The following is a 25,045-nucleotide window of genomic DNA, read 5'->3' on the forward strand; positions in this document are numbered from 1 at the left end:
ACTAGACCCTAATTCCTTAGACCTTCCTAGTCTCCTCTAAAATTCATCAACTGCCAATTCCTTGGTCAATTAATTCTAATTAGAGGGTGATGATCAAATTCCAGTTTATATGCCACAAGAATCCTAATTATCCAAAAATAAGGGGATTATATGTCACGTATCCCGTTAAATACAAATAATTAGAAATTTAGGATAATATATTTTCAAGCTATTGTTCAAGTATAGAGCTTTTCCAAGTTATACAAGAACTCAATTAGAACATAGGTCATACTTCCGTTCTACCCAAATTCATAAAATAAAGAACGAAAACAATTATTGAAATATAAATCAAAACATGAATTAAAATAGAAAAATAATAGTATCAATCCATACAATAGACAGAGCTCCTAACCTTAACAGTGGAGGTTTAGTTGCTCATGGAATGCGAAATGTAAATTTGTATAGAATTCCCTAATGGAATCCCCCTAATGGAACCTCTTCAATAGAAGAGAAGTCTTCCCTTTTTATAACTAATCCTAATTAATTTAAAATCTAATATCTAAAATTAAGATAATATCTTTTTCTTTTTTAAAATAAAATTTGAATTTAAATCAGAATTAACTAACTACTTCGTGTCTTGTAACGTGGGGACCACTTGGCTTCACTAGATCCGCCCCTAACTTGGGTGCTAAAATAGGGCCCAGAAATCACCCCAGCGTTTTCTGCGTTTTCTGCACGTGGCGCGTGTCACGCGTACGTGTCAGTCACGCGCACGCGTCGATGGTCTTTTTCGCAAGTCACGCGGACGCGTAGGTCACGCGCACGCGTCGCTGAGCAAATCTTCAATTCACGCATACGCGTTAGTCATGCGCACGCGTCAGCCACGCGCACACGTCGCCATGGAAAGCTCCAAATCACGCGTACGCGTTAGTCACGCGTATGCGTCGCTCCTTGCTACCATCTCCTTTGATTTTTGTGCTGCAGAAACTCCATCAAATTCTGCCAAATGCTACCTAAAATAATCAAAATTACAAAAGACTCAAAGTAGCATCCATATTGGCTAAAAGATAATTAATTCTTTATTAAACTCAACAAATTAGATGCAAATTCACTAGGAAAAGATAGAAAAGATGCTCACGCATCAAGAACACATAATGATTCACCATAACAGTCCCTAACTTTCACCCCGTGCACCATAATAGACCCTGAAACTTTTAAAAAATGCACCATAACAGTCCCTAACTTTCAAATGATTCACCATAATAGCCCTTAACATTTACATCTTGTAAACAACATAGTCCCATTCCAACTTTGCAAAATCAGTTCATATTCAACTCAAATAAAATTCACCAAACTGATTTCAAGAACAACTCATTAATGGTTGCTTATGCTATTATGCAGACTTCTAATTTCAAGAATCAATAATCAATATATCATCATCATTAACCAATGTTACTCACACACATACAAAATAAAATAAATAATCATTATTTCAATAATCATTAAGCTTTTTGCATCAATATATTTAATTAGTGTAAGCCTAACATCAGTTGAAAATAGCACAAGTAATGAAAAGTAATAATTAGTATTTCAATAATTAAATCAAATCAATAAATCAATAAGCATCACATTAGAATTACAATCATTAGATTTTTTGCATCAATATATTTAATAAGTATAAGCCTAGCATCAGATTGAAAACAGCACAAGCATAAAAATTAATAATCAGTATTTGAATAATCAAATCAAATCAGTAACCACTAACAACCAAAATGCATCAGTATTATTATTATTCAAATGGAATGTATCTATTATTAAAAGTAATAATTAGTATTTCAATATTAAATGGAATGTATCTATTATTATTATTATTATTATTATTATTATTATTATTATTATTATTATTATTTAACTAATATACCACTAACCACCAAAATGCATCAGTAAATAAAAATCAAACATACTTTTTGCATATCAGAAATAAAACACCACCCGTATGTCTTGTAGTCTCCAAGGTCCTGATGCAACAGTTCCAAGAACCATTTCCAATTATCTTTATTTTCGACGTTCACAATTCCTCATGCAATCACGTAGATGTGGTGATTAGCATCTTGTCTGACAGCTGACAATATTTGGCCTCTAAATACGTCTTCAAGAAAGCACAATCAAGACCAATTAGTGGATGACAGCCAACTTTAAAACTGATCTTGGAATCGACTAAGCACACGTACATCTTCTCGAAGATTGGGTTCCCATGTGGCTGTGGAGTTGTGCAAATTTGAACAGTTGATCCTAAATTGGTCTTGAGTAAAGTAAGGCCATAGTCTCTCAACATAGCATACTATGCCTTCTCATCCCTATATACCACATTTCTAGCATCACTCAGTGTTCTTGAAATTGAATTCCTATTGAGAGATAGATCATACTTTGACATGAAGAATGTTATAACATCGTAATGTCTAAAGTTAGGATACTTCCTCACTTTCTTTACTAGCTTACTTGCAACCCAGTTTCGGTTTGCATCCCTATTCTTATCCTCTCTAGGACAAGTATGATCATCCATGAAAGTCTTCACTTACCAGCAGCTATCCTCATAGTCCCTTGAGGCATAAATCACCCATTTGCATTCTTTGACTTTACATATTACCTTTACCCTTTTTCTATAATTTTTCTTAAACTTGATATGCCTTCTCTCTTGAATGGAGTACTCCCTCACAGCCTCTTTGAAGTCCCATTTGGTATTAAATTTCATTCCGATTTTTAAGTGCAATTCACCAAACTTTGAACCCTCCCTAAACACTGGAAAAACTTCTAGAATCATCGTCTTAATCCATCTCATCTTCAGAATTTGGTGGGGTTTTATCTCCAACGAATGCCATGAATTTGCACCATCAGAATCAGCTCCGGGATCGTAAACATCATAGTCTTCAACCTTTGCATCCCCCACAAAACCAAGATCAACTTCTTGATCTGAAACATCTTCCACAAATACATCATCATCAACTATTATCTTCTCTTTACCCTTACCAGATGCACCTGTAGGACCATTCTTCAATTTCATATCCTTCCTTCTTGAGGAAGAAATATTAACCAAATCAATCAAATCAGAGGACCTGTCATCCCCTACTAGCTTATAACCTTCATCTTCAGCACTATCATAGCTATCAGAGGAGTCTTCATTAGAAGATCGAACAATTTCAAGAACCTTTACTGACTTACCTTTTGCAACAGATCTTCGGCAGTGTCTCATGCTCATGGTAGTAGACCTCAGATAATACTTTCTAGATAGATTGGTTTTGGATTGTGTTGATTTATGTGTGGATTTTGAGATTGTCTCAGGATTAGGCTTAGGTTTGGCTTTGGTGGGTTCTTGATTCTTAGGAATAGAATATATGCTCTTGGACTTAAGGCTAGGCTCCACAATTGGTTTCGGATCAGCACAGGGTTTAGGATCAGCAACTAGAGGGGACAAGTTATGATAAGCATGGGTAGAAGTGTTTAGAATGACCTTGGCTTCCTTACCAACATCTCCTACTTGATCATCAACATATACCACAACCTCTTTTCCTTCTAGAATCTCAGATGTTGACACTTCATGCTCAATGAACACATCAACCAGACAATTATTTTTCTTAGTAAAGAAACACATCTCCCTTAACTCTCCATCATTGTTTAACCTCCTGAGTCCAACCTCTAGACTCCTATCCGGAACAAGTCACCAAGATTCCTTCATCTTGTCATACCCAAGCTCTTTATGGTAATTCCTAATATAAAAAACATATAATGTATCTTCATCAATATCACCCAAAAAGCTTTTCTTATTAGGAGAATAAATCATTCTTCCTTTTTTATTTTTTTTTCAAAGCTACCCTCATGATGGAACATAATGTCAATTAGATTTTTTATCTACATCAGAAATAAAAATTCTACACATTAACTCAATGACCATGGTCACAACCCCAAAAATCAACAGATTGCATTTCATGGATGGTAAAAAAAAAAAAACTTTCCCCTATTTCATTAGGCAAAAATAGAGCATATTTAAAATCCATATCTAACATAACAATATATGAAACCCTAAACCTTTATCAACGATGAAAACACCCCACCACAAACAAACAGAAATCCAACTAAACCCTTGAAAATCAAGTTATGATTGTCGAAAAAAAATAAGAGCACTGTGTACTCACCTCAATAACAACAACAATAGTGCTTCCTCAATAACATCACTGTGAACTCCACGACGACACTAGTAGTCTCGCAAAACTGTCGAACTTTCAAACCTTAAACCACCGTACTAAGCCTTCACCATTGTTCGAGGAAGAAGGAGTCTAAGCGCTTTGGTATTGGAGAAAGGAAGGAGAAGACTGTGAGTGATCAAAACCCATAGGGCTCTAACGTTTTATTTTTTTCATTCATGTAAAACAGTGATGGTTTACTCTCCTTAGGCGCCAAAACTCTAAACGACACCGTATGGAACATCCACCGTGACAGCCACTTGCCAGATCAGCACTCCGATTTGCTGACTCAGGCCAGAAATAGGCTTAGGGACTTTTATGGAGTCTGGAGTTCAATCTCGAGGACCAAAATGGTGCAATTGAAAACTCAGAGGTAAAATTGGTGCAGGGGCCAATCTAAGAGACCATTTTAGGGATTTAGTCCTCTAACAATTCGTCCTTGGCTAATTATCATCCCTACCACATAATCTTCGTAAAATGCCAAATTATACTATTATTATGTATGATAATTCCGTGTAATATATATATATATATATATATATATATATATATTATATATATATATATATATATATGGTAAATACTATCCAACCCCCTTTAAAATAACATGTAAGTTACCCTTCATTATGTGTCACATTGTAATTGGTTCTTATCTTAACCATAGTTGAGTTATTTTATAATTTATTATTCTTAAAATATCAAAGCTCCACTCCCGTTAATTGAAGCACATTTCACTCTTCCATTTTTTGTTCATCACTTCATCACCTAGATTCGGTCCTTCCAAGCACCGTTGCGTTAGTGACAAGAAGCACCAACGTCATCGCCATCTACTGTCTTCCCACAACCTCTAATTAATGGTTAATTTTAGTTATTAAATTTTTATTAAAAATATATCTTTGTTTAATTATGTGACGGAACATATATTTATATGTAAAAATATAAATAAAATAAATCTATTCAAAGTATTTAAAAGTTTAATTAAAATTATGAACATACAAATATAATAATAAAATTTGTACTCCAAACAAATAAACATATTTTTTATCATATATATATTTAAAAATAAATATATTATTAAAATTAATAACAGAAATTTAAAATAATAAAATTTAACTTTCTTACCGTATTTTTATAGTATTTTATTTTTTTAATTTTTAATTTATTAGTACTTTATTATTTAATTAAAAATTAAACAAATTATTTTTATGAAAAATTATTTTTTGTATTATTAGAGAAGAGACCAATATAGCAGTTTAAAAAAATATATAAATATTTAAGAGATAAATATGAAATACATACCTAAAATAAATAAAACAGACAAAATAGGAGTACTATTGAGAAATGGAGAATTATTTTGTCTGTTTTATTTATTTTAGGCATGTATTTCATATTTTTCTAAATATCTATTTATATAATTTACTTTTGTATTTAAAAATTTTAATATTATCTATTTTTTATTTAAAAATTATTTTACATTATTTTTTAGACTGTTATATTGGTCTCTTCTTTAAGATAATACAAAAATAATTATCATGAAGATAATTTATTTAATCATTAATTAAATAATAAAGTACGAATAAATTAAAAATTAAAAGAATAAAAAATTATAAAAAATACTTGTAAGAAAGTTAGATTTATCATTTTAAACTTGTGTTATTAATTTTAACCATATTATTTTTTAAAATAATTTATGTACAATAAAAAATATATTTTTTCTGATTTTAATTATACTTTTAAGTACTCTAAATAGAGTTATTATATTATATTTTACATATGAATATATATTCTATCGTGTAATTAAATAAAGATTTATTTTAATAAAAAATTAATAACCAAACTAAACATTACTTAGGTATGTATTTTATATTTATCTCTTAAATATTTATACAATTTATTTTTTAAACTGTTATATTGGTCTCTTCTCTAATATAATATAAAAAATAATTTTTCATAAAATAATTTGTTTAATTATTAATTAAAATAAAGTACTAATAATTAAAAATTAAAAAATAAAATACTATAAAAATACGGTAAAAAAGTTAAATTTTATCATTTTAAATTTCTGTTATTAATTTAATAATATATTATTTTTAGATATATGTATGATAAAAAAATATATTAATTTTTTGGAGTACAAATTTTTATTATATTTGTATGTTCATGATTTTAATTATACTTTTAAATACTTTGAATAGATTATTTTATTATATTATATTTTACATATAAATATATGTTCCATCACGTAATTAAATAAAGATATATTTTTTTAATAAAAAAATTTAATAACCAAATTAACCATTAATTATGTGGGTAAGCAGTAATTCACGCCAAAAAGAGGTACTGGCTATACTATACTGGGAAGAGAGGTTGTGTGGGAGGGCATGGCGATGACGTTAGCGCTTCTTGTCACCAACGCGACGGTGCTTGGAAGGACCAAATCTAGGTGATGAAGTGATAAACAAAGAATGGAAGAGTGGAATGTGCTTCAACGGGAGTGGAACTTGATATTTTAAGGATAATAAATTATAAAATAACCCAACTATGGTAAACTATCAAAATTTTCTCTAATTTTTTAATACACTAACAAAAATATCTCTCAATAAAAATATCCAACGTTAAATATACATTCTCAAAAAAAATTTAGAGAATGAATTTTGATACAGTTTTTTGCAAACTTGATTAAAAAAATAAAATATTTTTATCCTTAAAATTTGGTAATTTTATGTTAAGTAGTTGTTTTGCGATTTATTTTTATTAATGGCCAAAACAAAATGAAAAAAATTATAAAGATAAAATTTTTATCTGATTTTTTTATGTACTCTCTAAATAATTACCTAAATATTTCTAAAGAATTTTAAATCAAATTCATAAATAATTGTCAAATATAAAGTCATTTACTACTTAAAAAACATAATATTCATTTTGAATATTTTTTATATGTTTTATAATATTTTGAGAATATTTTTATCTTTATAAAAATAGAAGGTATTTTTGTCAGTATTTTCAAAAAATCAGAAACAGCTTTGATAGTTTATCCTATATAAAATTAATTAGGTTTTATTATTATTATTATTATTATTATTATTATTATTATTATTATTATTATTATAAATTAAATATCTGTGATTTGAAGGGAAAAGAAAAAGTGGGATCTAGCTCAACACGGATATGAGGGGTAATTTGGTTGGGCCTGGGTTTTTTAGTCAATGGGTGTGAAATTTCTTGGTGACAACTAACGTACCTGTGGCCCAATGAAACTTTGCCAAGACCAATAATGCCTTTAACCGTTTGCTTTGGCGTGAACTTGAGGAAGAAACTTCAGACCAAAAAGAAAATGATTTGGCGCAAACCAGTATAGGAAAAAGATTAAAAGGGTAAACTAAGTTTGCCAAACTAGTTACTCACTACTAGTTAGGCATTGACCATGGGCTTTTTCTTTCTTCCATCGTTTTAGAAAACCGCATTTTACATACTCACCACAAACACACACAAATACATAATTAAGACATAGATGTTAGGTAACTTAATACTACACTATTGATGAATATTTGTTTTTATCAAAATAGTTGTCTATAAAATCTACCGTTGGATTAAAATTTATATAAATTGTATATCAATTCAAAATCGTTTGATATATTTTTTTATAGATTAAAATTGATGATGATATAAAATTTTAAAACACATATATTTTTAGATCATATCTATAAAATTTTATGTCAATCTAAAATCATTTGATATACTTGTTAGTTACATTTATTATCTTTTAAACATTTTGAATTTAAATATATAATTAGAAAGAAAAAATAATCCCAATTTTCCAAATCAAATAAGTTAAATGACCAGAGTTTGAATAACCCTAGATAAAGCAAAACAAACCGGGTCAAGGATAAGAAGTGTATATAGAGTTAGCAAAGCCCAATTTGATAATTTTATACCGCGTGTGCTGCGATTCATGCACGTGGATGTGAGATTGAATAATTTGGTCTACCACCTAGGTAAAATGATGATGATACACGTGCATATATTGGTTCATGAATGGGGGGCAAAAGAGGAAAAACATACAAAAGCAAGAAACACAAAGAAAATGGGTAGATACATAGATAAATAGATAGATGGATAATCATCTATCTCATTTGCCATGTTTCTTTGTTCTTCTTTTCCATTTTGGGGACCATTTTCTTAAAGAAATGTCTACTCAAAGTGGAACACAACTCCTTGAATTCTGATGAATGTGAGGCTTTCATTAATTCATTCACAACCATGGTTTCTCAACATGGCCAATGCATACTCCATCACCATTAGTACCCCAATATATATAAACCATAATAATTAAATTAGCAAAAGTAAAGTCAATTTTTTCTTTTGTTTAATTAATATATATACACATGCATAGAGTTATCAATTGTGACATAACGTAACATACATATATACTCTTGATTTGGCCATTTTGAACCTTAATTTCCAAAAGCATGATTGTAGTGGGATCTTAGTAAGCCACACTTAGGTGTTAGGTGTCCATCAAATAGAGGTTTAATTTGGAAAAATGAAAAAAAGGGCAAAATAAATGAGTGTTTTGTTTAACATGAAAAAAAAAAGGAGACTTTCGTTTAATAAAAAAAAATGACTTTGAAAATTGCTTTTCATATTGGTGATGGGTCCAATTATAGTCCAGAACAATCGTCATTCCACTTTCACTTTAATAGTTTAATTTCAATACATTTATAGGTTTATGCATTCGCCAATAAATCAAAGCTAATAAAGGTTTTCTTTAATTTATTTGTGTTCTCCAAAGGTTTGAGCTCTATTGTTTCCTTTTTTATTGCAATCATAAAAATAAAAAATAATCGAAGTATCATTATTGAGATATTTTTTTAAATTGATTTCACGGAAAAAGCATGAGTGACGTATTACATATAGTTTCTTTTTAACCTGTATATTATTTCTTATAAATAATAAACGCAGAAATGGCCAAATAATTAATACTAAATCATTAAATCCTTGTAGATTGAATAATTAAGATGTCTTTAACTACTTAACAAGGACTTTAAATATGGTTAAATTAAAGTAGAATGGATCAATAAAAAAAAAAAAAACATTTCTAGGTCAAGTTCTATCAAACTTTTTCTTTTGATCAGGAATAATATTTTCGTAAATAAAAACTAGTTACATGGACATGTGATGTATAACATGTAACAGCAGAGCAATCCAGTGATCACAAATTAATATTAAGTATATATACAAATATACGCCAGCTTTCAGTATGTGGTTTCGATCGTCTTATATTATTTCATGTTATTATCTGCCTGGTTCATCACAAAATTAATATGATAAATTAATCTATATAATAATAATCAGGGCATCTATCTCAGGTGGTACAATTAGCTTGTTAGTGTGTGGAATAGTTTCTAACCAAATGAATGTGGGGCTTATAACCAATTATTGCATGAATGCTAATTATCCGAGATTTTGACCATGAAAAAGGTTTATGAAATCATCTAGCTCACCATATATATTAAACTTATATATTAAACTAATTAAAAAATCAATTATATATAACTCTCAACAACCAAACCATATATAATAAGAGAAAATTACATTCTTTTCTCTTGAGAAATACAAAAATGACATTATTTTCTTTTTATTTATAAAATATATACTCTATTCTCTTATAATTTTTAAAAAATTTCTTCTTTAATGTATTTTAAAAAAATAACATTAACTTTACCTTTTTAAAAAAAAATATCTTTTAACAAAATTTTATTTTCTTTTGTAATTCAATTTTATTTATCAAAATATCTTTTAATTAATTTTTTTATTGATTAAATTGTATTTTTGCTAAAATATTTTTAAAAAAAATTTAATGATTAAATTATTTATATTATAAGATAACAAATTATTTTTTAAAAAAACACAAATGACAGTCACCCTTGTTTTTAAAAGTTGTCTTTGGAGGATTCGTACTTCTCTTTTTCTAGATGACTTTCTTTTCAGATTTTTTTAAATTTAAAAAAAATATATTTTAGTATAAATATAGTTTAATCAATAGAAAAATAATTTGTTAAAAGGTATTTTAAAAAACAAAATTTAATCAAAAAATAAAATACTTGCTAAAGGATATTTTTGTAAAAAATAATTTATTTTTTTTTAAAAAATAGATAAAATTAACGTTAGTTAATATAAAAAAATTTAAAATAAATTAAAGATGAGATTTTTTTTAAAAATTATAAAAAAATGAAGTGTATATTTTATAAATAAAAAAAAGAAGAATATTATTTTAATATTTTTTAAAAAAAAAAGAGTGAAATTTTCTCATATGATAATGATGATAGTAGAGGTTCTAATAAACCAATATACATAACAGAAAGCATGGAATAGACACTAATTAATGATATCATCAATGAGCTAAATTTTGCTAGATAGAGCCGACAGTTAGTCCAAGAAGTTTTGTAAAACATGTCTTAACTATAACTAGGACTTTAATTTTTCCATGCATGCATATATAGAGAAAGCACTAAACATTATGTCCTAAAATTAAAGTGAATTATTGTTATGTTTCTTAGTGGACTACCTTTCACAAACTTCACTGATTATTGTCTCAAACACTGATTATTCTTCTGTTGCTAACTCTTTTTTTCTTTTTCCTCAACTCTTGATGAGAAATTTAGAGTAATAAATGAGAGGCGATGTTTCTAGGAATCAAAGTGACATCATGTTATGTCACCCCAAGTAGAAGTATTATTATGATCATCATAGCAAATTTGACTTCATATATAGAATTAAACATGAGATCATAGAAGTATGGAAATATAAGATCATAGAATAGTTGGTTTTGACTCCCTCAAAATTAAACGGGATTTTAAATTATGGTTTAGGGTATGTTTGGCAAACATGTTAAGAAGGAGAAAAGTCCATTTGAACTTTTTTAAAGTTTTGTTTTGATGTTTGGCAATTTTTATCTTTCTGAATGCAGAATTGATTCTGCTTATGAACGTACGTTCAGGAGAAGCTAAAATTTGTAGTTTCTGCGTTTCAAGTTCTGGTTGCTGATTATCATTAGAAAATTAGTTAAAAATTTTATTTCTTTTTATCAATTCTACCCTTCATTTTCTTGTATAAGAATAATATCAGTAACTATTACCTTCACATTTATTCTTTGTAGTTGTTCATAGTTTTTTCGTTCCAATTTTTTTTCATCAAAATCGTTCAAATTTGTTTCAATCACTAGCAAATTGAATATTTTAATTTTTTTTTATTATTTTTAGTACTCATTTTCATATTTTAATTTTTATATTTTTTATTGTATTTTTTATTTATATAATAAATATTTTTATATTATTTGTGTAGTGTTATGATTTTTTATGTTATGTTTTTATATGAGTTTTTTTTATCATTTATTATATTATTTTTATATGTATATTTTTTATGAAATCTTTTTTTTAATTTTTGGTTGGCTTTGTTCATATGATTTTTTATTTATTTTATTGTATTTCTTTTATTCATACGACAAATGTTGTTGATTTTTTTTATAGTGCTCTAATTTTTAAGTATTTTATTAATTTTTATGTTATTTTTATTATTTCTTTTCATATGAATTCTTTTTTTTCCTATCCTTTACTATATTGTATTTATGTTGTGCATGAAATTTTATTATTTTTTATTTGATTTTATATATTCATATAAATTTTATTTATTTTTTATGGTATTTTTTTTGTTCATATGATACATGTTGTTGGTTTTATGAAATTTTTATTATTTTTTATCTGTATAATTTTTTTTTCTATTCTTTGATGTACTCTATTTTTGTTTTGTATTAATTTTTTTATTTTTTATTCTGACTTTATAAAATTTGTAATTGTAATTATTATATACCATGTTTATTATTAAAATTTTGTATAATATAAATTATGATCCTATAAAAAAAAGGATAAAATAAATAAAAAATTAATTATAAGTAACAATAGAATCATAAATAATGAAAATTTATAGTCCAATAAAATTTATAGTACTCTCTTTTATATTTTTATTTTTTATTGTATTTATTTTATTTATATGATAAATAGTTTTATATTTTTTTTATAGTGTTCTGATTTTGTAGGTATATAAAAAATCATTTAAATTGATGTCTTTTTTAGTAACTTTTCATCTAAAAGTGATTTTGAGTAGTATAATCCAAACAACATTTGTTTTAATATAATCAATTTTGATATAAAGATTGCCAAACATAAATCACGTTAACCCAAACTTACTTATCATTAAAATCAATTTTACAAAATCAATTTTATACAAACTCCCGTTTGCAAACTATAATCCAAACACACACTTAATAGTCAAATTTGTCCTTAAAAGATTATTTATTCTTTAAATTAGTCATTAAATAATTTTTTTAGTCATATTAGTTCTTGAAAGATAAAACGTAAGTCAAATTGGTCCTTCTGTTAATTAAATGATGATGTGTCACGTTAAGTGTCATGTGACATAATGACATAGTAGGTTAATGCCACGTGTCGCAAGATGAATGGTTGACGTGTCAGGTCAGTGACACCTAGCACACCACGTGTCACTTGACATATAAAAAAGTTATTTACAATCAAAATAGTCTCTGAAAAGTCTAGATGTAAGTCATTTTTATCCCTAAAATTTTAAAAATTAATCAAATTAGTCCTTATATAAATTTCTTTTATTTTTCTTCATAATATTAAATTTAAAATATTTTTTGATAGTTCTAATTTTAATATTATTTTTTAGACTTTAATATGCAAATTTTTTTATATAAAATAATAAAAATAATTAAATTATTATAAAATTATTTTGTTATTTGTATTTTATTTTACATTTTCAAATTATAATTTTTTTATAGTAAAATATTTTTATTTAAACGAATTTATCAAATTATTGTTAATTATATATTTAAAAATTTAATATTTTAAATCTCACTAAATAATATAGTAGTTATTTTAAAATTTAAATCTTTTAAATTTTTTAAAATAATATTTTTTATTATTGTTTAATTTATACGGTAGTACTCAATAATTAAAAAATCGATTTGTGGGATCACTTGTTGAATCTTAATATTTTAATATAGTTTTTTTTTTAAAATAACTACTATATTTATTTAGTGAAATCTAAAAGATTAAAATATTTAAAATAACTACTATATTTATTTAGTAAGATCTAAAATATTAAAACTTTTAGTATATAACTAGTATATAACTAGTTTTAATCTTTTAGATCTCACCAAATAAATATAGTAATTATTTAAAAAAATATTAAAATATTAAGATTCAATAAGTGATCCCACATTTCAATTATTGAATTCTACCATATAAATTAAACACTAATAAAATTATCATTTTAAAAATTTTAAAGATTTAAACTTTAAAATAACTACTATATTATTTAATGAGATTTAAAATATTAAACTTTTAAATATGTAATCAACAATAATTTGATAAACTCGTTTAAATAAAAAAATTTACTATAAAAAAAATTATAATTTGAAAATACAAAATTTTAAAATACAGATGATAAAATAATTTTATAATAAGTTAATTATTTTTATTATTTTATATAAAGAGAATTTTGTTTATTAAGGTCTAAAAAATAATACTAAAATTAGTACTATAAAAAATATTTTAAATTTAATATTATGAAGAAAAATAAAAGAAATTTATATAAGGACTAATTTGATTAATTTTTAAAATTTTAGGGATGAAAATGACTTACGTCTGGACTTTCAGGGACTATTTTGATTGTAAATAACTTTTTTACATGTCAAGTGATACGTAGAGTGCTAGGTGTCACTGACTTGTTACGTCAACCAATTATCTTATAACACATGGTATTAACCTATCACATTATTATGTCACGTGGTACTTAACATGACACGTCATTATTTAACTAACAGAAATGCCAATTTAACTTATGTTTTATCTTTCAAAGACTAATATAACTAAAAAAATCATTTGAAAACTAATTTAAAAAATAAGTGATCTTTTAAAAATAAATTTGACTATTAACCTTTCAAATTATGGACCATTATTATTATTAGACCACAATTATTGCTTCCTTAATCGGGTAACTTGATTGCAATATTAACAAGGCTAAACTATAAAAATTACATTCAGAAGATATTAATTTTAAAGGATAAAAATCTTTAAAAAAAATTTAAATTAAAATCGATAAAAGTAACTAATTTTCAAATAGCTCTATTCCTTTAATAAAAAAATTGACGTAGCACCATATCTATCTATCTAGCTACTTAATATACTAAAACTGGGTTTTCTCCCAACTAATAAAAATGAGGTGTCAATCCTTCGTGACTCCGTTTTCTCTCCAAAATAAACTTTCCTATTCTCTATTCTAAATTATTTTATAAAAAATATTTTTATTATAATTAATATTTAATGAATAATACATAATTATACTAATTTAGGAACATATCTTTATTATAATTATATCAAATCAATATTTAATACATTATTAAACTACTTATCATTAAAAATACTTTTAATCATTTTAATAATAATAATAATAATAATAATAATAATAATAATAATAATAATAATAATAATATATGATAATAACGCACATTAATTTTATGATATTAATAACGCACATTAATTTTAAATATTTTTAGTCTTTTTAATAATAATAATAATAATAATAATAATAATAATAATAATAATAATAATATAACTTGAAAAACCCGTATATAAACTATTTCAATTCGTGTGTATTATTATTAAAATTCTATATGTTCCTAAATGTAAGTCTTTTTTAAGGCTATTAGTGTAGAGTTGTTTAGGTTTGTTTAGGAAGATATAATAGAATTTATATTTCTAAATTTTAAGACATATATTTCTATTTCAATCTGTGTATATCAAGTATAATATTTTTATTCATTATTCGGAATTTTCCTGATTATGATAGAAGATAATGATTCTAATCATATCATGACAAAATTAATATATAATGTGTAACTACTATATATAATAAAAAATTACCTTAATAATAAATAATTTACATATTTATTTTTGTTTTACTAAAGTCTATATATAGTGTTTTTCTGTGGTACATGAATCTACATTTGAGAGTCAACTCATAATTTTATGTTTATTATTTTTCTTTTACTACTTCATAGAATAAGAATGTATTTTTCATTTTTCATCGAAGTTGATCCTTTTAAGGTACAATTTATAATTTTTTATAATATTTTTCATATACTCATTCTATTATATTATTTTTTATTTCTTTTATCTTTATTTATATATTCCATTTTTTTATTTTTTTTTTAATTTTTGTTTATTTTAATTGCTTATTATTAGGTGCATATTTTTTTCTTTTAACTTCTGATTAACAAAAAAGATGTGTTATCTTTACATTATTTTTAAATAATCTTACTATAATTTTATTTTATAATATTCTATTTTGTCATGTGTATTTTAATTCATATATATATATATATATAGTCTTTTTTTTGTTATTCACAATTAATATATACATTGTTCGTATATGTGGTTTATATATGTGTTAATGTTATTATTGATTCTATTATTATTATTATTGTTGTTGTTGTTGTTGTTGTTGTTGTTGTTGTTGTTGTCTCTTTGTTGTTCTTTATTTTAGTTATATTCATTGATTTCTCTGATACTCTTTTTATTTGAAATATCGTGACAATATTTAGAGTGTATGTTGTGACCTATGTGATATTCGTTAATTTATTGTATCTTTTTAGATGGTTTATGTTATAATGTGTTTAAGGAGTTGACTTAAAATTATAATATGATTTATAGTATGCTAAAATATTAGGACATTATCATATAGATATTCTTTTATTTGGCCATTAGATTTAACTATATAGGATCTTGAAAATTATGCAATCATGTGATTAGTTGTTTTTTCATATAATTATTGTATTAATTATTTTTATTAGTGATGAGATTATTTTTTTATTAATATTTATAAATATGCTATTATTTATATAATTGATTGAATTATCTTATTCATTTACATTTAATTCTATTGAATTAATTATTTAAGGTGCCATCGCTATTTCTATTTTTAAAGAATTCTTTATTATTTAACAAATCTAATAATAATTAAAAAAGATAGAATAAAAAATTTTTTAATGTGAAAATAGGCAAAGAGAATAAATTTATTTAATAACTGTTTCAGGACACACACACATATATATATATATATATATATATATATATATATATATATATATATATATTGTAAGGCATAAAAATTATTAAATTTTAACAATAATTATTAAGGATAAATGATTATTATAATTAAAAATAATATCAATTTAAATGATATACAAATAAATAATGCCAAACATAACAACTTAAAAGGGTTATTTTTTTTAAAAGAATATAGTTTATGATATTTAATTTTTTATTTTTTATTAAAAAAAACATAATTAATGATATGTATTTATTAAATTCACTATACATGCAGTTTTTTTTTTGACAAAATTTTACTCATGATGATAATTCTTCTAATGGTGTAAATGTGGATAATTATATTTTTACATTATGATATAATTAATATATTATTATTAATGAATGATAATTAACCCCTCATATTTTTAATCAAATCATTTTGACGATAGTTTCTATTTATAGATATTAATGAATGATTGTTTCTTTAAAAATAAAATAGAGTATAATTTTAGGTTATTTCATAATTAACAATAATACTTGATTATTTCTTTAAAAATAAATTGCATTATGATTTTAGATTATTTCACAATAATAATTAATGTTCATAATATTGAATTACTCTAAATGTTTTTATTTTCTATCGTTAATAGTTAATCATAAATTAAAAAGATTATGTTAAATTGTTGAATAGTCTAAGCATAACCAGAGTTAATTTTGTTTATTTGTTTATTAATATAATTGATTAAAAGCATAAATGATAAATAACACAAGCAAATAACTAAAAAAATAGAATGTTAATAATTACTTAAAATAGATAACAAAATAAGTTATAGGGTATTACTTTATTTAAATTATTAATAATTAAAAGAATAAAAGGTCAGTAATTATTTTTAAAATAGACATTAAATTTATTTTTATGGTACTAATTTATTTGAGTTGTTAATAAAATTTTATAATTTTTAGATATATATCTACTCAATATATGTATTTTATTTTATTCTACTTTAATAAAAAATTGTGACGTACATTTTTAATTATTTATTTAGATAGTATAGCAAAATGAGTTATATCAATTATAATTAATTAACAATAATTGATATCAATTAATTGATTGTATTAATTTATAATATGAATAACATATAATAAATGTTATGAAATTAATTATAATAAATTAATAATTAATAAATAAAAAACTAAAAGGGACTTTTTTATTTTTTTTTAATGCCTATAGTTTTGATAATTTCACTTTTTCTTTATCTCTTCCTTTTACGTTTATTTCTTTTAATTTATTAAACTAAATCAATTATACTAATTATTTGTATTAACTAATTAAATATTTTTTAATGGGTTATTATAATTGTACTTTTAGACCATAGGTTAAAAATATTATAAAAAATATTTTATAAATGTTGTTGAAAAAAAATATTTTTAAAATGTGTCCTTAAGACACAAATTAACTAAATTATTTTTCAATTTAATGTGTTTGATTCATTCAATTGTATTAATTATAACTAATCAATTATGTAACTTAATTTGATTAGAATAAATATTTTATCATTTAATATTTTATTTGATTCATTAAATTACATTAATAATAACTTTAAATATTTAAATTAGAGTAAATATCAAATTATTTTAAATTTTGTTTAATTCATTAAACCAAATTAATTATAACTAATTTATTATTTAATTTGATCAAGATAAATATTAAATTATTTAATAAATAATATATAAAGCAATGAAATAAATGAACTCAATTAATTCATTTATTATCTTATTAATTTATATATCCCTTTTCTTCTTTATTTTGTACTTTAGGTAAAGTAATGTAATTTTTTTTTTGTTTGTTTATCTTAATTTTGCTAATATATTTCTATGATTTTATTTTATATTAATTTTTTTATTTATTTTGATTAATAATTCTTAAGGGTATTATTATTTTATTTAAATATAATTTAAATTTTTTGTAATATTTTTATAAAAGTTGATTAATAGGTTCTTTTTTAAAATATTGTTTTTGAACTTGTTTTAATAAGATCGTATCTTAATTTTTCTCTTTCATCCTTTGTATTAATTAATTATATTAATCTTCAATTGAAATATATTTTTTATCTACTCCTCACATTATTTTTTCTATCTTCTTTTACTTTTCTTAATTGCTCTTTCTACTTTATTTTTAATTGTTTATTTTACTTTTACTTCTCATATATAGATTTATTATAATTCATCAATGTTCTTTTTTAATTTAAGTGATTTTTTAGATTATATTTTACCATTGATGCTTTTATTTTGGTTAGTGTATTTTTTTAGTCTGTGTTTAATATAATAATCTGTAAATATCTATTCTATTATATAAAAATTAAATTTCTGCACTTAATGATAAAACTGTCGTGGCATGTTTCTGATTGTATTTTTTATTTATTTTTTTTAACTCATTAAATTTAATTTATTATAATAAATTAATTATATCAACTAATTGATTTTGTTAATTATTTAAATATCATACAATTTGTTATAATTTCTATCAATCAATTAATTGTAATTCAAATTGAATGATTATTTTGTTACGAAATTATTATTTTCTAATCTATTTATGGGCAATACATATATTAATTATAATCGCAAATTAAGCTATTTTATATTAAATCACTTATATAATGGTCATCTCATTTATTATCATAAATGATGAATTAAATAAGTTATTATTACTTTTAATTTAGAATTAAATGAGAATAAAATCAGAGATACTATTTTATTTGGCTTTTCGAGTTTAATGGGTGCCACACTCAAATATAAATAGTGACTTCTAGATTTTGGTCTCCAACACATCAAAGCCACCTTCGTAACTCTTTTTTCATAAAAGAAATTGCAATTCAACTCTATCATGGATACATAAGGTTTTGAAAGAACAAGAAAATGGTCTGAATTTATACGAATTCTAAATATTCGAATTGAACTTATGATATTGTTTCAGTTGGTTGTCATTACGACAATGACTCTAATATATACGTATATAAGGACTAGAATAGATTAAATATTATTTAAGTAATTTATTTCTAATATTGGTATTTGATTAAATTAGTTTTAGAGAAATTTAAATTGTTGACTCAATTTATATATTACGACTATTCTTTTTTAATATATTATTTTTACATTTTTTAATATAAAAATTCTTTTTTTTTTCCTGATTTTTAAGTTTTTTTTCTTGGATATATGTATCACTTTTTTTTTCATTTTATATTTCAGATTAGTAATGTGATTATTGAGAAAAATGTATATAAAAAAAGAAAAAAAATATTAAAACATCACTATTTAAAAATAAAAAGAAAGATATGTGAAAAAAAGGATAACGAAAAATTAAAACATCACTATTATAAAAAAAACTATTAATATATGTATGAATGGGGCTGGAATTGAGGAATATATATGAATATAAAAAATAAAAAATTATTGCACGATTGTAGAATAAAAATAATCATATATATAAAATGAAATAATTATAACAAAAAAATAATTAATATATATGATTTAAATATTTTTAATAACCGAAACATATAACAAAATATAATTCATATATTTTTTTATTTATGTATATGTATAGAATTATTTATATATATGTATATATATTAAGAAAAACTACCGTAATACATATATATATATATATATATATTATATATATATATATATATATATATATATAGAGAGAGAGAGAGAGAGAGAGAGAGAGAGAGAGAGAGAGAGAGAGAGAGAGAGAGAGAGAGAGAGAGAGAGAGAGAGAGAGAGAGAAATATAAGGTTATGAAAAGTAGTTCCATTTAAATTTGACAAGAACACAAGACGACTTACATAGAAATGGTTCTCATGGATAATAAGGTAAGTTTATTATTTTCCATGATTCTTTCAGGTGATGCTAGGTCCATTTTTAAGTTTAGTTGATAAGTAAACTCTTGCACGAATCAAAGACAGTGCGATTTTATAGATTTATAAGTGCTAATAACCTTTATATTTAATTTGTTTTATAGTGTGATAATAGCCAATATATTTGTTGGTGGATTTAACTATTACTATATTATTTATGATCACATTCAGTATATATGTCTGATTTATTGAAGAAAGTAGATTATTAAAACCGATTAATAACTATTTTAAAGTTAATCCAATTAACACTAAATTAAAAAAAACAAACAATGCATAACATGTTATCTTTTTATTAATCAAATGATTATAATTCAAAATAATTTTTAAAAAATAATTTAAAATTATAATTTCAATCTTATCACGTGCATGTTACGGATAATTATACTTGTTTAATATACTAAAATTGGCTTTTCTTCCATCTAATAAAGGTGAGGTGTTGATTCTTCGTGACTTCGTTTTCCCTCCAAAATGAATGCACTTTTCTCTATTCTAAATTATTTTATAAAAAATATCTTTATTATAATTATATTATAATTAATATTTAATGAATAATACATAATACATATAATTATACTAATTTAGGAACATATCTTCATTATAATTATATCAAATCAATATTTAATGCATTATTAAATTATTTATCAATTATCAATTAAAAAAACATTTAATAATAATAATAACAATAATAATAATAATAAAATTGAAAAGATCTTTGCAAAAGGAGAGGAAACCGAAAAATTTGGTCCTTAGCAATAAATATGACGTCAAACCTATTTTCAAAAAAATTAGAAAAACAAGTTATTCGTCCCATAACCATCCAGGATCTCCAAACAGTGGCTAACAACCTTAAGAGAGAAATCCAAGAAATCAAAAGAAATCAAGACAATCATCAGAACATTCTCTCGCGGATAATGCAACAAGAATAGTCTGATGATAAAGAATTTGATTCTCTTTTGAATCAAACTGAGTGTTCTAAGAAATAAAAAAATAAAATCTCTAACGACAATGAAGGAAAAGAAATCTTGAGAATAATAAATGTATTCTCTTTTATGAAGCATCGTGTTTATGTCCGAATTGTCGTTAAAGATTTTGTTTTCGATACCATTGCACTCTTTGACTCAGGTGCAGATTCAAACTATATTAAGGAAGGTCTGATCCCCAAAAAATATTTTGAAAAGTCTACTGAATGTCTTAGCTCAATAACGGGCGAAAGGCTAAGTATCAATTTTAAACTAACAGATGTTTTTTGTTGAAAAGGGTAATCTTAGGATTCCCACCGAATTTATTATAGCAAAAAATATAAAAAATGATGTAGTTTTGGGGACACCTTTCATAATCCTTTTGTTTCCGTATCTAGCAGATTTCCCAAGACTGACCTCTTTTGTGGGAGGACAGATAACTTTCTTTGAGTTCCTAGACTCACTCAAGCAGAGATCTCTAAACCTAATTGAAGCCAAAACCAAACAGATTTGCTTTTTAAAAGAAGAAATCTCTTTCAAAACCGTTGAATCACAACTTTCTAAACCAAAGATTCAAGAGAAAATAAAAAATCTTTCTAATCAAATTGAAGAGTCTATCTGTTCTGATTTGCCTCATGCCTTCTGGAATAGAAAAGAACACATTGTTGATCTTCCCTATGAAAAGGATTTCAAGGAATAAAAAATTCCTACAAAAGCCCGCCCCATTCAAATAAATGAGCAGCTTTTGCAGCTTTGTCAAAAAGAAATTAAAGATCTTTTGGATAAAGGTTTAATTCGGCCTAGCAAGAGTCCTTGGTCCTGCTCTGCTTTTTCTGTTAATAAACAAGCTGAGATAGAACGAGGAACTCCTAGACTCGTTATCAATTACAAACCTTTGAACCAAGCTCTGCAATGGATTCTTTATCCTATCTCAAACAAAAAGAATTTGCTTAATAGATTAAACTCTGCAAATATCTTTTCAAAATTTGATATGAAATCCATTTTTTGGCAGATCCAAATCACAGAATCAGACCGATATAAAACAGCATTTACAGTTCTATTCGGTCAATATGAATGGAATGTAATGCCTTTTGGTCTGAAGAATGCCCCTTCTGAATTTCAAAAAATTATGAACGACATCTTCAACCCATATTCAAACTTTACAATCGTTTATATTGATGATGTCTTAATCTTTTCCCAAACTTTAGATGAACATTTTAAGCATGTTAAAACTTTTATGTACATCATCCAAAAAATGGTCTTGCTGTCTCTAAATAAAAAATTGTCCTTTTTCAAACAAAAATCCGTTTTCTTGGTCATATGATTTTCCAAGGAACTATAACTTCTATTGAAAGATCAATTTTGTTTGCAGAAAAGTTTTCAGATTATATTCTTGATAAACCTCAACTTCAGAGGTTCCTAGGATGTCTTAATTATGTATCAGATTTCATCCCAAACCTTAACAACCTCATCAAGCCTCTCCATGATAGGCTCAAGAAAAATCCACCACCATGGACAGACAAGCATTCTGATATTATCAGATTTCTTAAAACCAATGTACGTAATCTTCCTTGTCTTTACTTACCTATTTCTCATGCATTCAAGATAGTAGAAACAGACGCATCGGATTTAGGATATGGGGGTATCCTAAAACAAAAATTGCATGATAAAGAATGTATCATTGCATTTACATCCAAACATTGGAATAGCACTCAACAAAACTATTCCACAATCAAAAAAGAAATTTTAGCCATAGTTTTATGCATTACAAAATTTCAATCTGACTTACTCAGTAAAAAATTTTTAGTCCGAGTTGATTGTAAATCAGCCAAAGAAGTTTTACAAAATGATGTTAAAAATCTCGCATCAAAACAAAATTTTTGCCAGATGGCAAGCCATTTTAAGTGCTTTTGATTTTGATATTGAGCACATCAAGGGTAACTCAAACTCTCTCCCTGACTTTCTCACACGTAAATATTTGCAGGAAGACAAGCAAGAATACGACAATGCCTAAAAAGGCAGCTTTAGCCTCTGCTAGAGGCAGAGGCATTCGCCTAGCCCTACCTGGGCCAATCAGAAACTCAGGGTCTAGCACCCCAACTAGGTCATCTACCCAACAACCTACCCAACAATCCTCCAAAAGCCCAGCCAAACAACCAATTGAACCAGCAATCAACCAATCCAGACAAACTAAAGAAGACTACGCCTTCCCAATCGAAACCCTCCTGGCTCTACAAGACCAAGGCCTTACATAACTTACCAAAAAAACCTGGGCTGACATTCGTAGTAAGTCAGATGAAGAAATTGACTTAACACAAATGATATCCCAAATGGCTAACCAAAAAATAGTCATACAAAAACCAAAAGAAAAAGCTATTATCTAAACACCCCAAACATCCTCAATCACCACTAAGACACAAAAGGCCTAAACTAATTACAGGCCCACAAGCAAAACCTCAAACATTATCTATATGAAGCCTGATTTATGGGATAGCTCACCAAACAAAGTCATCCCAAAGATTTTTCTCACCAGATTCCACTTCAGGCCTTTGGCACCCAACAAAACCCGCTAATTTTACGAATTCATCCTAATAGATTCTGACTCAGTTGCTATTAAACATTACAAAGACAAAACCAATCTTGATCTTATAACCCATTCAACCATCTAAATCCTCATAATTTTGTCCCCAAAGCAATTTGGGAACAATCTAAATAAAATTCAAAATTTTTTTCAAAATTATGACCCAATAGGTTTTAATTATTGGGACTATATGGAAGCCTGGACTAAAGTATTTTGGTTCCAAAATACTCAGCACAGATATTCATGGTTAATATATTTTAAAAGAAAAATCAATTATGTTTTTCCAAACTGGTTCCACCAATGGTGGGACTTCTTTCGGCCAATCCCAGAAATTCTACCCTTACCTACAGATGAAGGGTATAAACTTTTTCAATCAAAATTTAACAGTCAAAAAATATGTATTCCTGTAATGTTAAAATTTTTTTCAACTTTTTCATTGGCATGGGTATTCTCATGGCAATACAAGTATGCAAAACCAGACCAGCCGAAATCATTTCCAATCCTGCAAAGGCATGGTTATGTTAAATGGTGGCCTCAATTTGATTCATCAATGGCCTACCCAGAAAAGGTCAGATAGTTAGAAGATTTCGGATCCAGAGACGGCTTTGTTTCTCAATCAAAAAGCCCAAATTGCCGCAGCCATCGCAGGAGCTCAATCAAAAGAAACTCTAGCAAAACATCTTCAACAAATCATGTAAATTATCGAAGAAGATAAAAAACACAAAGAGGATCCTACTTCGTCAGTAGAATCTTCAAGTGGTTATAACCAGAATGAAGACGATTGCTATGTAATTGATCTAGGAGAAGATTAATCTTTAATCTCAAAATTTATGTAATCACAAAATTTATAATCATATCAACTTGTACTGTAGAAATAGTACCGGCCATCTTCACTTGTACTGTAAAAATAGTAGAATATTCAATTATAAAAGGAAGCCTCGTTCTCATTGTGAGGCACCCTTCAGTTTTACAAACATAGAGATAAGTTAGTGAGAGAAGCTCTGAGAGATACCTTGTAAGCTCTCCAGCTCTTCTTCTTTCTTTTCAATCATTCAATAAAACTTTTTTTTCATTTCTTTATGTTTGTGTTCTCATATTTATATTTCTGTATCTGCATATGAGTGCGGACTACCGCCACATCTAACATCATACTAACCTGCATATGCGTGCGGACTACCGCCATATCTAACTTCATATTTAC

Source organism: Arachis stenosperma, chromosome 9 (assembly GCF_014773155.1).
Source record: "Arachis stenosperma cultivar V10309 chromosome 9, arast.V10309.gnm1.PFL2, whole genome shotgun sequence".
NCBI lineage: Eukaryota > Viridiplantae > Streptophyta > Magnoliopsida > Fabales > Fabaceae > Arachis > Arachis stenosperma.